This window comes from Peromyscus maniculatus, chromosome 13 (genome assembly GCF_049852395.1).
Source record: "Peromyscus maniculatus bairdii isolate BWxNUB_F1_BW_parent chromosome 13, HU_Pman_BW_mat_3.1, whole genome shotgun sequence".
NCBI classification, from domain to species: Eukaryota; Metazoa; Chordata; class Mammalia; order Rodentia; family Cricetidae; genus Peromyscus; species Peromyscus maniculatus.
The window spans coordinates 21,302,354-21,319,383 of record NC_134864.1 but is presented as its reverse complement, the minus strand read 5'-3'; the positions used below and the strand labels follow the sequence as shown (position 1 = coordinate 21,319,383).

The 17,030-nt window shown below is 43.1% G+C and overlaps 1 protein-coding gene and 1 long non-coding RNA gene across 12 annotated transcripts in view; one reads left to right on the top strand and one right to left on the bottom strand.

Annotated features, from left to right (window-relative positions):
* The window catches only part of Fer (FER tyrosine kinase), a 368,133-nt gene that overhangs the window by 239,037 nt on the left and 112,066 nt on the right, over positions 1-17,030 (bottom strand). The window lies entirely within an intron of this gene.
* LOC107403048 (uncharacterized) overlaps positions 1-17,030 on the top strand; it is a 33,840-nt gene that overhangs the window by 7,065 nt on the left and 9,745 nt on the right. Inside the window, exon 3 of one of the 3 annotated variants that reach the window (XR_013043996.1) lies at positions 13,146-13,452. The exons of 1 other annotated variant lie outside the window; for it this stretch is intronic. This is a non-coding gene — a long non-coding RNA (uncharacterized LOC107403048). Of the gene's footprint in view, positions 1-6,415; positions 7,416-13,145; positions 13,453-17,030 lie in introns of those variants that run through there. One more of the 3 variants, XR_013043997.1, reaches the window with a different exon arrangement.

Below are 17,030 nucleotides of genomic sequence, written 5' to 3'. Positions count from 1 at the left end.
AGAAATAGAAAAGGACACAAGTAGAGGTCCATCAAGAAAAATACTCAGATCTGCAAGGTCCAACTGTGGACGAGGACACCTCCTGTGACTGCACGACCAGCAATGGAGAAATCCTATTTCAAGGAGAGAAGAGATGGAGCGGCGCCCCAGGAATCAAGAAGGGACAGGAAAACCAAGCAGCTGGAAGAAGCAGGAAGGAAGCTTAAGTTACAGAGCATTCCCCAGCTCCAACCAGACTGCCCAGCAGAGGGAGTGAGGCCCCAACCTCTGCACAAGACAGTGCAAAATGTGGACAAACCCAAAGGTAACAACAGGCTGCTGCCCCCGGAGAGGGCAAACCCACATTTCCCACGAGTCCTAAAGGTGGTGAGGGATTCAGTCTCAGAAGGGACTCCTGTATGACAGGCTGGCTTTGGAGAAGAAACCCATCTCTCAGAGCATGGCAAAGAGGTACCATCTGGAGAAGGCTCCTATCCTTAGGAACCAAACTACTCAGGGCATCACAACCCTTAAGGCAATCACAAGTCAGGGTTCCTGGGGCCACTCTGCCATGTGGCAGGGACAAGGTGGGGGATGCCATGAGTCACAGCTGTAAAATGGAGAGAGATTCTCTCACAAACCTAACAGAAGGTTTAAACAACGGAGTGAGAACCACAGAAGGAACAGTTGTCAGGGGGTCCTGACTTCAGAAGAAGAGGCGGCAACGGCACATGCTTCAGCTTGGCCGTATCTGAGTGCTGCCGCATTTCCAAACTCTCCCCATGCCCTGCATCAGCCCCAGCACTACCCCCACGCTCCTTCAGGCATTCAGAAACAGCCTGCAGCTTGGGCATTTACCAGGCCCTCCAGGACACAAATCAGGGGTCTCTGGAGTGGGTGTGGTCACCTAGCCCACGCACATCTGAAGGTAAGGGGGCTGTGGTACAAATACGATAAGCCGACGGAGTGAGGGAACACAGACCACCCTGCTGGGAGGGCCTGCCTGCCCTCAGACTGCCCAGCAGAACTCACTATGGCAGGCCTGCCCGCCCGCCACCCCCACACCATGCCCACTCGTTCCCAGTTAGCAGATAATCCAGAAGCTTCTCCAATCCAAGGACCTTGACAACAAGGACTTCTCCAACACTTTCATTTCGTTCATTATTTTTCTTGCTTTTATCTAATTGTATTTATTTTTAATTGGTTTTCCCTCTCTGTCATACTTTCTCACCAATCATTCTTTCATTTCTTTCCTTGCTTTACCATTTTTAACATTTTAGAACCTCTATCATTTTTGCCCTTCTTCTCTATTCTCATTGGTCTGTAGTGGCTGTTCTTAACTGGTTCACGCAGTACTTCCAATCTGATTTGAGCCCATGTAGTCACTGTGCCTTGTTTTCCTCTCTGGACACCACTGGGGACTGAGGCCAGCACCTCAAAGACTTTGTTTTTTTGTGGCTGAGCTACACACCATTCCAGCTGAGAAAAACTGTACTTTACTGTCTACCCATGACCTAATCCCAGCCAAACCATTCCAGATAAAGGACACAACACCCCCCAGCTGACAATCCAGCCCCAAGAAGCCACAAACAGAGGAAGCTTAGAGTCCGGCTCCCAAACATTCACCGCTTAGCAACAGCAGGGTGACGAATGATTTGAGAAATGGCACCTACAGGGGAGTGAGTATGGATGGTTCCCATCCCTTAGAACACACTGCTGACGAGTGGAGAACTAGCCAGAGTGCTCTCTCTACATACCACTCTGCAACACCAGAGACATAAATGAAATACCATAATGAAACTCATCACTATTGTAATATATGCTAATAAAAACATTACAAAGTGTAAGAGAGACATTCTTTACATTTATACATCCCTACAGATGTATAAATCTAAGCACAGAATCACAAGAAACATGAAAAACAAGTTAGCAGGAGTTCCCCCAAAACTCCCTAATTTCCTAGTAAATGACGCCAAAAATATCCAAATGAATGATATGCTAGACAAAGAATTCAGAAGACCAATTTTAAAAATGATCGATGAATTTAAAGAGGATACAAATAAACAGCTGACTATATTAAGGAACATATATAGACTATGAAAGAGCAATTCAATAATGAGATTCTGAAAAAGAACTAAACAGTAATGCTGAAAAGTAAAGGCTCAATGAACCAAATAAAAAATATCAGTTTAAATCTTTATCTATAAACTGCTCAAGTAGTGGAAGACTACTTAGGTTTGAAAATATATCACTATATTCAGATAATAAAAAAGAAAACACATAAAATAAATAGAATGGGCCAGCAAGATGGTCAGAAGTTAAAGGCACCCGAGGACCAGATTTGATCTCTAGAAGCTATACCATGTGTCTTAGGGTTTCTACTATTCCAAAAAAAAAAAAAAAAAAAAAAAAACACCATGACCAAAAGCCAAGTTGTGGAGGAAAGGGTTTATTGGGCTTACACTTCAGCATTGCTGTTCATCACTGAAGGAAGTCAGGACAGCACCTCAAACAGGGGAGGATCTAGGAGGCAGGAGCTGATGCAGAAGCCATGGAGGGGTGCTGCTTCCATGGCTTGCTCAGCCTGCTTTCTCATAGAATTCAGGACCAGCAGCCCAGGGATGGCCCCACCCAACATGGGTTGGGCCCTCCACCACCAATCTCTAAATGAGAAAATGCCTTACAGCTGGATCTCATGGAGGCCTTTCCTCAACTGAGGCTCCTTCCTCTGATGACTCTAGCTTGTGTCAAGTTGACACACAAAACCAGCCAACAACCCTTTGTCAACTTGACACACAAAGATATCACTTTTAAGCCACATCCCTTCCTTTCATACTTCCGTTCATCCCCAAGATCTCACATTAAAATCATAAGTAATTTTAAAAGTCCCACGGTCTTTACAAATTCAGTCTTTAAAATTTCAGTCTTTTTAAAATATCCAGTCTCTTTTAAAAGTCCAACTCTTCTAGTCGGGCGGTGGTGGCGCACACCTTTAATCCCAGCACTCGGGAGACATAGGCAAGCGGATCTCTGTGAGTTCGAGGCCAGCCTGGTCTACAGAGCGAGATCCAGGACAGGCTCCAAAGCTCCACAGAGAAACCCTGTCTCGAAAAACCAAAAAAAAAAAAAACAAAAAAACAAAAAAGGTCCAACTCTTCCATCATCTGTGGGCTCCTTTAAAATCAAAAGTAAATACCTTCTTTAAGAGGAAGAACCAGGGCTCTGTCACAGTCTGAACCAAGTAAAACCAAACTCCAACAGTGTAAATAACTCAATATCCAATTATCTGGGATCCACTCACAATCTTCTGGACTCCTGCAAAGGGCTTCTCCAGCTCCGCCCTCTGCAGCACACACAGCTTGTCTTTCAGGCTCCAGCTGGCTCCACTCCACTGCTGCTGCTGTTCTTGGTGGTCATCCCATGGTACTGGCATCTCCAAAATGCTGGGGTCTTCTACTCAAACTGGGCTGCACTTCTATCAGCAGCTTCTCTCAGGCTCTCTTCATGGTGCCAAGCCTCAACTTCTCTGCATGACCCCTTCAGTCCTGGGCCTTCACCTGCCCCTGAGGCTGCACCTTCACCAATGGCCTCTGCTGGACTCTCACAGTGCCAAGGCTCAGCTGCTCTCCATGATCCATTCATGCCTCCAAAACTAGTATCACTTGAGTGACCCTTACACATTACCAAGTCCTGCTGCCAGCATGAGGTACAACCTTGGCCACCTCTGGAACACTGCTTCTCTGTGCTCTTAGGAAACATGTCCCAGAAGATTTCACTTCAGTGATGATGGTCTCTTCTTCTTTTTTTTTTTTTTTTTTTTTTTTTTTGGTTTTTTTTTCGAGACAGGGTTTCTCTGTTTAGCTTTGCGCCTTTCCTGGAACTCACTTGGTAGCCCAGGCTGGCCTCGAACTCACAGAGATCCGCCTGGCTCTGCCTCCCAAGTGCTGGGATTAAAGGCGTGCGCCACCACTGCCCGGCGATGATGGTCTCTTCTTAATCACCACTAATTTCTTAGCTCCAGCTGACCAACATCAATTATCCCAGCAAAGCAAAATTTTGCTTTAGTATTTCTGGTATCTTATTAATCACAGCTGATTCTTCAGCCCCAGCTAACCAGAAACACAGGATCTTAATTCAAAATAACAAATAGCCCTGGCAGATCCTTTAAATTTCCCTCTAAAAGGTCACAAGCCAGGCCTCCATCCTCTGCACTACTCTCAACATTCTTATCTTCCAAGTTCACACAAAACATCCCACTGAGCTCTAAACACTCTAGCCCAAAGTTCCAAAGTCCTCCCACAATCCTCCCCCAAAACATGGTCAGGTGTGCCACAGCAATATCCCATTCCTGGCACCAATTTGTCTTAGAGTATCTACTGCTGCAACAAAAAACAAACAAACAAAAAACCCACCATGACTAACAAGCAAATTGGGGAGAAAGGGTTTACACTTTAGTGTTGCTGTTCATTAATGAAGGAAGCCAGGACAGGAACTCAAACAGGGCTGGAACCTGGAGGCAGGGGCTGATGCAGAGGCCATGAAGGGGTGCTGCTTGCTGGCTTGCTCAGCCTGCTTTGTTATTGAACCCAGGACCTGCAGCCCAGGGATGGCCCCACCCACCAAGGCTGGGCCCTCCATACTGATCACTAAATGAGAAAATTCCTTACAGCTGGATCTCAAGGAGGCATTTCGTCAGCTGAGGCTCCTTTCTCTGATAACTCTTAACTTGTGTCAATTTGACACACAAAACCAGCCAGCCCACCACACAGATGTAGAAAGATTAACCCAACATCATAAAGCAGTGCTCTGACCTTACGTGCTGTGGCACACAAAAACCCATACCCACAAATCACACACAAAAAATAATAAAAATAATAATTAAAAAATAAAAAAAAAACTGGACATACAAAATACATGGGATATCATTAAGAGACCTTTGAGCAGTCATTAAAAACAGAGTATAACTACCAAAGTAAGTAACAGTAATAATATGATGGGTTCCTGGAGCGATTTAAAAGGAGGGTGAGGAGTTGATCAAGGCACGAGAAATTAAGTCTTTCAAACCCTGACAGAAAATAATGGCCAACCAAGATTACTATATCCAGAATTCCACAGAACAAAGGAGAAACGAAGATTTTCCAAGATAAACATAAGCCAAAAGAATCCAACACCAGTAAAACAGCATCATACTGTATTCTACATAATTCAGGAAACCATAAAAACTGTAAGATGCATAATGTAAAAACTAATGAACAGGGACTATTCCAAACAACTGGGAAGAAGTCCAAAGATGACAGGAACTAATATACTACCTTTCAATAATAATCTTAAATATAAATAGACCCGATTCTTTATTAAAAGACAGAGTGTGGCGGACTGGATTATAAAACAAGAACTGCAGTTAGTTGTCTGAAAGAAACTCACTCCATCAACAAAAACGTGCAGAGTGAAAGTGAGAATTTAGAAAATGATATGGCAAGCACACAAATGCCTCATCAAACAGAAGAGTTAGACTCACATGCAACAAAAATTAACTTTATGCCCAAGCTAATCAGAAGAGACAAAGAATATTACTACATATTTATAAAGGGAACAATGCACAGGAAATATATATGCACTGAAAATCTGAGCACTTTATTTTATAAAGCAAACACCCCAGGGCAAAAAGGAAAAACAAGGCTTCAACACAATAATAGTGGATCCTATAATACCACATTCTCACCAATAGACAGATCCTCTAGACCAAAAAAAAAAAATTACATTATATTACATATCAAATGAACTGATCAGACATGTACAGAATATTCCATCCAACGGCTGTAGAATATACATCCTTCCCATTAGCACATGGACCTTTTCTACATGGAACTTTTCCAAAACAGTTCATATTTTAGGCCATAAAACAAAGCAATAAAATTACAATTCACCTCCACAGGATATTTCATAGTATGGCTACTATATAAAGTTGGCAATACCACATTAAAATTAGAGATCATTCAGGGAAAAAAGAACTATTTCAGGAGGGAGATAAGAGGGGAAGTAGAAGGTGAGTATAATCAAAATATTTTATATATTTATGAAATTGTCAAAGAATACACATTATCTTTAAAAAATTTTATAATATAGAAAAAAGACACCAGTATTTCAATTGAAGGCCTCAAGTTACTTAGTCTTCTTCCCTTGGTTTTTTGTTTTTGTTTTTTAAATCCTGGAGTGAATGGACACCAGACAGACTGGGAATTGAACCTGGGTCCTCTGGAACACTAACTTGTGCTCTTCACCACTTCTCTCCTCTAGTTACTTGTTAAACAACTACATAAGTTAAGTAAGTTAAGTACTATGCGGTGCTTTGTTGTTTATAAAGCTCTGCCTTGCAGGGTTTTACGGAGCTGCAGAACATGGTGAATCACCTCCTATCACCCCCTCTGTGTCACAGGGTCAAGAGTCAGCTCCTTGCCCCTGTCCTGGCCATGCGACATCAGAACAGGAAAGAGCAATCCAGTAATGAGATTCGGAAAAAGAACCCAACAGTAATGCTGATGAGTAAAGGCTCAATGATTAAAAAAAATTACAAAATCTCAGTTTAAATCTTCATCTAGAGACTGATCAAGTAGTGAAAGACTACCCAGGCCTGAAAATCTATCACTACATTCAGATAATAAAAAAGAAAACCATGAAGTAAACAGAATGGGCCAGCAAGACAAAGGTCACTGAGGTAGAAGCAAAGGCAGGAAATCGAGGAAGGAAGTGGAGAGCTGGGAGAGCTCTATCACTTCAGTGTCCTCTTTCCTGCTGTTGACCTTTCACCTCCACGACCCTCTTATCATCTCCTCTACTTCCTCCTCCTCTCCTCTCAGTCACTCACTTAAGCAGTTCTTTACTGATGACAGTTCTTGCCTCAGCAACTCTCTTAAACACTAGGGAAATAACAAGCAATAAATGACTTCTGGAAGCTGAAGTTTTCCTAGACAGATTTCAAAGCAAGAGAGACAATGACTGAGAAGAATAAAATTATTTGAAGAAATCACTTTCCTTTTCTTACCACTAGTCTTTAGGGGGAAAAAAAAAAAAACAGTCCAGAGTAAGTGAATTAAGTGAAGGAGAAATACATTTTAGTAATTACAGTTCACGTATCAATGAGATAGCAAATGGAAGAGCTACTTGCGAACTTCAAAGAGCTCTTCGCCATAATGCCATGATACAGGCTTCATGTGTAAACACAACAGCATTTTATTTTTATTTTTAAATGATGCAATATTATAAAACAAAACCAGTTAAATACTATAAATGACTATCTGAAAAAAATATACTCAGCGTTTGAGTGTTTTTAATATGCACTTAAATTTATATGATCCTTACAATGAATTATTATTACCTTCATTTATATATGGGAAATTAACACATAGAAAGGGTGAGGATTTTGGCAATAGTCCTAATCCTGAATCCCTCCTCTTAACTACTACTTTCTGTCTTAAGAAATTCTACTTAATAGAAATTATTGTGTATAAATACACAAGTACACAAAGACAACAATACAAACATGCTTATTGAGGTCCTAACCATAAACACAATACCAAAGTGGACTATATTGTGGTGCTAATGGTTTTCTGATTTTATAAGCTTCAAGCCCCACAAAAACTGGATCCAAACAACTGAAAACAACCTAGATGTCCATCGATACAAAGCTGAGTCAGCTAAGTTATGTAGCCCAGGAGTATGAGAACACTGTACAAAATCAAGAACGGTTCACAGCTCTGTGTGCAAGCTACCTTTCCTGCTTCTCCCCTTCCCTGACAGTCCTCCAACCCCCACCACCTGCAAACCCACAAGCCTAGGTTCAGACCTGGGGCCACGAACCCTCTTCATGTGTGAACCCCCTTTGCCTAGCTGAGCTCCAGGCCCACCCTTTGGGAGCCACCTTTGTCTGGTTCAGTTATACAGCAGGCCCCCCAGCTTTACTTGGCCTAGCTCAGGCAGAGCATTTGCACTGACCTATGTAAGGAAGGCCAAACTATAACATCTCTTCCAACCAAAGAAAGATGTGCACAGGAGCAGGTCAAGCTGCCAAAACAAGAACAACATGAATGGCCAGAACAGCATGTCTCCCATCAAACCCACTAGTCCTACTGATGTGTTCTCTAATGAGAACTACCTATACGAAACCCAGGACACAGAACTGAAAAGAACAGCCATAAACTTTATCAAAACATTGCAGAAATTTAAAAATGACATGAACAAACACTTCACTGAACTCTAAGATAAACGATAAACTCTAAGATAAACGATAAACACCTAAGTGATTTCCAAGAAAATACAAATATACACCTGAATGAAATAAGGAAGATAAATCAGGATTTGAAAACTGAATTCAATGAAGAGACTGGATCATTGAAGAAAACACAAGCCAAAATGAAGGCAGAATTGAAAAACTCATTATCCCAATTAGAAAGCTCCAGGGAAAGCCTTTATAAGTAGAATGAATGGAGCAGAAGTTAAAAATACCAAGATCTAAAAGAAATAAGCAAGGAAAAGAAAGAGATTTTAAAGCACAGCAGAGGAACATAAAGGAAATATGTGAGACACCATCAAAAGAGCAGATCTTTGAATTCCAGTCACAGAAGAGGGAGAATCCCATGACAATGGCTTTAACAAGATCAGAGAAAATTTTCACAAACAAAGGAAAGACATACATAGACACAAGAAGCACACAGAACCCCAACTAGACAAGACCAAAAAGGAAACACTTCACAACCAAAACACTAAATACACAAAAGAAGAACAAGTATTGAAAGTTGCAGGGGAAAATAACACAGGTCAAATATGAAGGAAAAGCCATCATAATACCACATGATTTCTCAGTGGACACTCCTGAGAGGCAGGAGAGCCTGGAACAGTGTACTCCATCCAGTCCTACAAGACCACAGCCGTTCACATCAACTACTGTACCCAGCAAAACTATCTACCACGGTTCAGGAGAAAGAAAACCTTCTCATGACCCCAGCAGCCTAAAAACAATTCATTTAAAAACAAAGAATGGATTAGTAGGAGCAATAATCTTAACTGAAGAGAGATAAGTCCAGCCAGTAGAGTCTACAAAACAAACAAACAAACAAACAAACAAAGCCATGCATTTAATGATAACCAAACCACAATCAATAACACAGAAATAAGAGGGAAAAAAACATTAAAATGACAGCAAACTGTACACACACTTCAATTATAACTCTAAATATTAATGGCCTCAATCAAATGATACAGGTGAAGGGCTGGAGAGATGCCACAGAGGGCAAGAGCACTTGCTGTTTCTTGCAGAGGACCCAGGTTCAGTTCCCAGCACCCATACAGCAGCTCCCAACCACCTGTAGTTCCAGCTCCAGGAGCTTCAACTCCTCTTCCTACCTCCAGTGGCTCCTGCATGCATGACTGGTGCACAGACATGCCCTCAGGGGCGCGCCCATGTGCGTGTCCGCAAACAGACATAAAATATCAAAAAATAATAAATACAAAAAAGACACAAGCCAACTGAAAGGATTAAGAAATGAAATTACCATCTGTGCAACTGAACTGGGACCAGTCCTTTCCTGCACTACACATGGCCATTGTAAGTGTATGTCCTTTAATGTGTTAATTACTGTGTGTACATCATAAAGATAAATAAATTCTACTGTGCCACCACCACCACCCCCAGTGAAAGAAAGAAACAAAGTTAACCTTTTGTCTACAAGAAACTCAGCTTTAAAGCCATGGGCATCTTCAAGTGGAAGGATGGGAAAAAGCACTTGAGATCAAGGGGCAAGCAGGCGTTGCCACGCTACTATCCAACAAAACAGACTTTCAACTCTAACTTCGACGAGGCCAGCCTGAACTATGCATTCAAAAGCCAGGTTGTGGTGACCCACAACTTTATTCCAGGAGGCAGAGGCAGGCAGATCTCAGTGAGTTCGAGGCCAGCCTGGCCTACAGAGCAAGTTCCAGGACACAGGCAGGGCTACAAGAGAAACCTGTCTCAAAAAAACCAAAAAGAAAGAGAGGGAGGGAGGGAGGGAGGGAGGGAGGGAGGGAGGGAGGGAGGAAGGAAGGAAGGAAGGAAGGAAGGAAGGAAGGAAGGAAGGAAAAAAGGCACTTCATTCTAATCAAGAGATCGATTAATCAGGAAAATATAACAATACTAAACATAGGCACAAACTTCGGCACACCCAATTTCATTTAAAAAAAAAAAAACACACTAATGGAATTAAATACACAGACTAACACAAACCCAATAATAACAATGTCAAAAAGTGGGCACTTTCTCCGATACAGTCATTTCTGGGAGAGACTGCTTCAGCACAGGCTTTCTGCTGTTCTGGCTCTTAGACTCTTCCCACCTCTCCTTTCCCAGTGGTCCCTGTACTGTGGTGTTCACAGTAGCTGTGGTTTATCTGCAGGGGCTGGGCTCAGCACCATCTGCTGAATTCTATGTGTCCAGGTGTGGTGTTCTGGAACGGCCCCATGTGCTGTGAAGAGAGGCTTCTTGGATGAAAGGTGGTTAGTATTCTTATCTGGGGTGGAAAGGGTAAGATTTAGGATCCAGTAAGGCATTACGCTGGTCTGGCAAAGTGGCCGGTGAGTAAGTCCTTTTCCCAGGTCCAGGACCTCACCACCTCCAGGAAGTCAGCGAGGTCTCTAACAGCAGGCATGACTCCGTTCTCTCACTGAGTGGAACCTAACCCCAGTTGGGTAGCTTTGACTGCCACCCACGTGCCACTGCTCCCTTCTGCACCTTTGGGCATCTCTTGTCACACAGGGGATTGTCCTGGAACACAGGTGCCGCAGCTCGTGAGACCGGTGGCTTCCTGCTCCCGGCAGCTTGTACAGTGTTTTCTGGACCCGTGGAGGTTAGACGGCAGGGAAGCAGCTTCCAGTCTCCAGCAGTACGGGTGCGCCCTGAACACGGGAGGCAACCAAGGGCCGCGGTGACGATCTGTATTATTTTAGGAGTCACTTGGACTACACTGACCGACCATGAGAAGGGAGGTGTTTTGTTTTGGTTTGGTTTTCCTGACAGGTGGGGGGAGGGGGTTTTGTCAGCACCGGATTACATAGAAATGTAAGCTCCAGCCATCACTGTCCTCTGAGGAGGAGGAGGAGGAGGAGGAGGGGGAGGAGGAGGAGGGGAGGAGGAGGAGGAGGAGGAGGAGGAGGAGGAGGAGGAGGAGGAGGAGGAGGAGGAGGAGGAGGAGGAGGAGGTAAGGTTTATTCCTGAGGATGGGTAGTGGAGTTTCTGTTAGTCTGTGGCTCTTGTGTAGATCACTGTCAACCCAAGTCTTAACTTCTTCTAAGATTAAGGAGTATAGGGGTATGTGTGTGTGTGTGTGTGTGTGTGTGTGTGTGTGTGTGTGTGTGTGTGTGTGTGTGTGTGTGTGTACACATTTCATATATCGTGTATAATTTTAGGTAAATAAAAAATACAATCGATTCTTTGAGGCTTTCATCACACAAGCGTGGTGTTCTTTGTCCCTCATCTCTCCTCTCTCTCTCTGTACTGACTTCTCTCACTTCTTTCCAGTTGGAGTCCTCTCCTGGTTACTCTGTTTCTTACTTCTATCACTTATATATGGTAATATTTTATTTGTGCTGAAATGTGATTTTATTTATATGTTAATAAAGTTGCCTGGGGATCAGAACTAAAAGCAAGCCATTTAGCAGAAGTCCAAGATGGTGGCACACACCCTTAATCCATAATCACACAGCAGGCAGAGTCTCTGGTAGTCAAGGACACAGTCAAGCGGCGACCCTAAACTTTAATCCCAGTACCATCCACAGAGATCTGGAGGTTTGTATAGACAGACAGTGACGAGGAAATCATGTGGTTGAGTTTAGAGCCAATGAGAAGGTAGAACAGAAAGGCAATAAAAAAGACAGGTCACGCAGGAGAAGGTCTCTCTCTCAGGGGAAGGAGATGGCAGCGACTGGTAAGCTAAAAGTAGTCTTGGGCTTTGCTAGTGCTCTGAACTCTTAGGCTTTAACTTTGTGTTTGGCTCTGTGTTTCTTATTTACTAAGACCGTTTAGAATTGCATCAACACTTATATCCCGCTGTCCCTCCGACTTCCCCCTTCACTGGTTTCTATGGTTACTCCACGTTAGACACTCACATCTGAGGGTTTGGAGCTAGGAACTGCAGGTGAATTCCTACCTGACTTTCGTGGATATCCTTGTAAGGTTTTATACATTTCAACATCTGTATGCACTAAAACTGCATTTTTCTAGCTATGCAGGGGTTATGAAGGGAGAAATATAATTATAGTCTAGTCTCAAAAATAAAATACAAAAATATTGTGTCATAATATAAAAAAGACTCCATAAAATCCTATGGTGCTGCAATTACATTTTAAAGAGATATAAGAAAATGTTACTTAAGCCAATTCAACCCTTTTTCCTTTAAAAAAAAAACACAATTAAAATAATAGTATTGGAAATTAAATGTAAGAAATAAAAAAAATTGTGTGCAAGTTCTATAATCTTGTTATCCACAACAGGCGTTTTGGAAGTGTTTATCTTTCTTTAAACACTGTCCGGCTGGGCTAGGGTATAGCGAGGGGGTGGAGAGCTTGCCTAACATGAGCCTGCTTTAACATGTAGTGTAGAGACATGTATTTTCTGACTCTAACCTGCTCAGTCCACCTGATGGTGTTGGTAGGCATGTTTTCAGGGCTGCCCACTGGGCCCTGGCCCACCAATAGGTGTGCTCGTCCCTGGGGAGCGCCACCCCTCCTGCTCCCAGCTCCTCCTCAGTTGCCTGTAGTTCTTTTGGAGGGTCGAAGCCTCGGGGCTTTTCTCTGTCCACTTTGTCATGTTCACTGGTGTCTCCTCAAGATGAACAAAAGATGGCTCCTGATTAACCAAGCAGCCAGCAGCGTCTGTTGAATTCACTCAAACCTCAACTTGCTCGACTTCCAAACCAACGAATGCAACCATTTCTTTTACACAGTGTGTTTTCCTCAAACTAGCTTTCAAGTCACTAATTTCAAAAGTATTCCTCGACTACAGCCTGACAAAATTTTAGCTGTGTCCAAATAGAGACCTAACTTGATATCCTGCCACCTAAGTCACTAACAAACTAGCCCACAGTACCAGAAGGTCAGTTATCTGAAACCCACTTTCTCTTCTTATTTTGACACACTAGGCATCAACTGACAACACAAATAAATGAAATGCTGCCATACAGCAATGTGTGTGGCGCTCAGAATGGCACAGAGCCATTGACGGTGTCGCTGTGACCTCTACTGTGCCAACAGCAGAAGGCCACACAAGCCTGCTGTCACAGCACAACTACCTGATTCTGCTGCTATGAAATCACCCACAGATGAAGAGTGAGTGAACGTGGCTGTGCACCAATACAGCTTTAATTGTGTACTCTGATGGCCAAGTTTCACGTGGCTTTCATGTGCCACAAAAATAACAATGCTTTTGATATTTGCAACATTTTAAAATATTAATGTCACTCTTCGTTCATGGGCTTTACAAAAACAAAATGAATTTGATTTTTAAGTTCTATAATACATTGCTAACTTGGGTTCTTCAATTTCTACATAGTAAATTACTATTACTCAGTGAGAGGAATATGTTTATAGTCCATTATAAAAGTCAAACCGGTTCTGATTCTAATTTCTCATTAAAATTTACTGGAAAACACAAAGACTTGGGATTACATTTTGTTGTGATATTTTATTTGTGCTGAAATGTGGTGATATTTTATTTGTGCTTTAATAAATAAAGTTTGCCTGGAGATCAAAGGAAAAACCAAGCCATTATAAGTAAACACAAAAGTCACAGCAATGTTAGCACACACCTTTAATCTTATCACTTGGAAGGCAGGGATCTGTCTGGATCTCCTGAGTTCAAGTCCACACCAGAAACAGAGCCAGGTATGGTAGCACACGTCTTAAATTCCAACACTATAGTTAACCATGGAGGTCTGTGCAGACAGACAGGAAGTGACAGAGCTGGGCAGGAAGAGGAAGTGATGTAGCTGGACAAGGAGAGCAAATCAGGCAGAATAGTGAGGCACATAGGTGAGGGTATGAGACAGGAAGTATCTCGCATTTGGAAGCTGCAGAGTTGGTGAGGTAAGGTTAGCTGTGGCTTTCCCTATTTCCCTGATCTCTCAAGTTTTCACCCCTATGTGGTGATATTTTATTTGTATGTTAATAAATAAAGTTTGCCTGGAGATCAGAGGACATAGCCAGCCATAAACAAAAGACAGGCAGTGGTAACACATGCCCGTAATCCAATCACATGGCCGGCAGAGTCTCTGTGTGTTCTAGGACACAGCCAAGCATGGTGACACATGCTTTTAATTTCAGTACCAACCATAGAGACCTGGAGGTCTGTACAGACAGGAAGTGATGAGGAAGTGAGGTGGCTGGGCTAAGAGCCAAAGAGAAGGCATAACAGCAAGGTGCACAGGTTAGACAGGAAGAAGCTGGTTCTCTTGGGAAGCTATGACGGTGAGGTGAGCTAAGGCTAGCTGGTGGCTATTTTTATTTCTCTGATCTCTAAGGCTTTCACCCCTGTATTTGGCTCTGTGTTTCTTATTTAATAAGACTGTTTAGAAATTCGTCTATATCCCTATATCCGACTCTGTGTTTTTTTTATTTAATAACACCGTTTAGAAATTTATCTACAAGGTTTTACTTTAGATCACAAGATTCAGCATTTTACAAAATCTTGTAGAATTATGTCATATTGATAGGTGGTATGCATACTAAAGAGACTTCACTCAAGATTAGCAAATACCACCACAAGAAATGTCTTAACCATACTGCTTACATTAATCACAATTATTCTTGGATGCTCACATTTGTCTTAGTTAAGGTTACTATTGCTGTGATGAAACACCATGACCAAAAAGCAAGTTGGGAGGAAAGGGTTTATTCGGCTTACCCTTCCACATTGCTGTTCATCACTGAAGGAATTCAGGACAGGAACTCAAACAAGGCAGGAATCTGGAGGCAGGAACTGATGCAGAGGCCATGGAGGGGTGCTGCTTACTGGCTTGCTTTCACATGGCTTGCTCAGCCTGCTTTCTTATAGAATCCAGGACCAAGCTCAGGGATGGCCCTACCCACAGTGGGCTGGATCCTCCCCCATAGATCACTAAATGAAAAAAATGCCTTCCAACTGGATCTCATGGAGGCATTTCCTCAACTGAGGCTCCTTCCTCTCTGATGACTCTAGCTTGTGTCAAGTTGACACACAAATCCAGACAGTACAACATTGTTTGGAAATAACTTCTGATCTTTAATTTCCCACAAACAACTGCTTCTTACTTCCCTGGTCAGAGATAATATTAATTGAAATGGTAAGCAGGACTGCCTTCAAGTTCCTGCCTTGACTTCCCTCAATGATGGATCAGAACCTGAACCTGTAAGCTAAACAAGCCCTCCCTCCCTCCCTCCCCCCAAGTGGCTTTCAGTCAGGGTTTATCACAGCTACAGAAAGTAAACTAGAATAATGGTAGAATTCTTGCCTACCACACAGGAGCCCTCGAATTGACTCTTAGCACTGCAAAGTACACATACATAAATAAACAAACATACATACGCATGTGTGTCTATCTTCAACTCATATCCTGAGTACATCCTATTCAATGAAATGTAGATAAAGTTTTACCTAATAAAGATATAAGCAACTGAATCTACTACATTATCTCAGATTTATTGTCTTTAATTTATTGGGTGTGGGGGAGTCAATGTTTCATCATCAAATTAGTAAATAGTGATATATTGAGATAACTAATCCTATTCTCACTATACTCTGAAAACCAATAAAACAAATCATTTGGCCATAAAATCTCTGCTCACAAGCTCTTAACAGGTAGCTATTTTTAATATTACCACATTATATTCCGGTGTCTATATTTTCATTCTATTTGATGTCCATTAAAATAAATGATCAATTTTAGTACTAACTTCTTGAGAGTATTAATCATATACCTTTAAATATAGCATAAAACACTTGGATGAATAAAGTTACTGGGGAGCAATGGAAGCCATTTCTTTAACATGAAGCACATGAATTAAGAAACGGATGTGCTGTCGCACCTGAAGTCCTACCAATCACCCTGTGCTGTAAGCACGCTCTGTCATTCACAGGGGGGTTTCTCAGTCTCAACACTACTGAACTCATTGCCAGAAATTCTTTTGTCTAAGAGGCTGCCCTGTACATGACAGAAAGCTCAGCTGCATCCCTGCCTAGTGTTCCCAGCTGTCAAATGTCTCCCAGAGGACAAACTCAGCCCAGGTAAGAACTACTAGCTTACAGATGGGTGACACTGAAAACCTCCATGGCAAATCAAGTCAGAAGCCCAGGCAGAAGGCTTGAAACACCTGTGCAACAGCTCCAAGCTGCTCTTAGGAAAACCTCTCTGACACAGGGGACACCAGGCCGTCAGCTCCCCATCACTGTGACACAGGGGACACCAGGCCGTCAACTCCGTCATCACTGTGACACAGGGGACACCAGGCCGTCAACTCCCCATCACTGTGACACAGGGGACACCAGGCCGTCAACTCCATCATCACTCTATCACAGGGGACACCAGGCCGTCAACTCCGTCATCACTGTGACACAGGGGACACCAGGCCGTCAACTCCCCCATCTCTCTATCACAGGGGACACCAGGCCGTCAACTCCCCATCACTGTGACACAGGGGACACCAGGCCGTCAACTCCATCATCACTCTATCACAGGGGACACCAGGCCGTCAACTCCCCATCACTGTGACACAGGGGACACCAGGCCGTCAACTCCCCATCACTGTGACACAGGGGACACCAGGCCGTCAACTCCCCATCACTGTGACACAGGGGACACCAGGCCGTCAACTCCCCATCACTGTGACACAGGGGACACCAGGCCGTCAACTCCCCATCACTGTGACACAGGGGACACCAGGCCGTCAACTCCCCATCACTGTGACACAGGGGACACCAGGCCGTCAACTCCCCATCACTGTGACACAGGGGACACCAGGCCATCAACTCCATCATCACTCTGACACAGGGG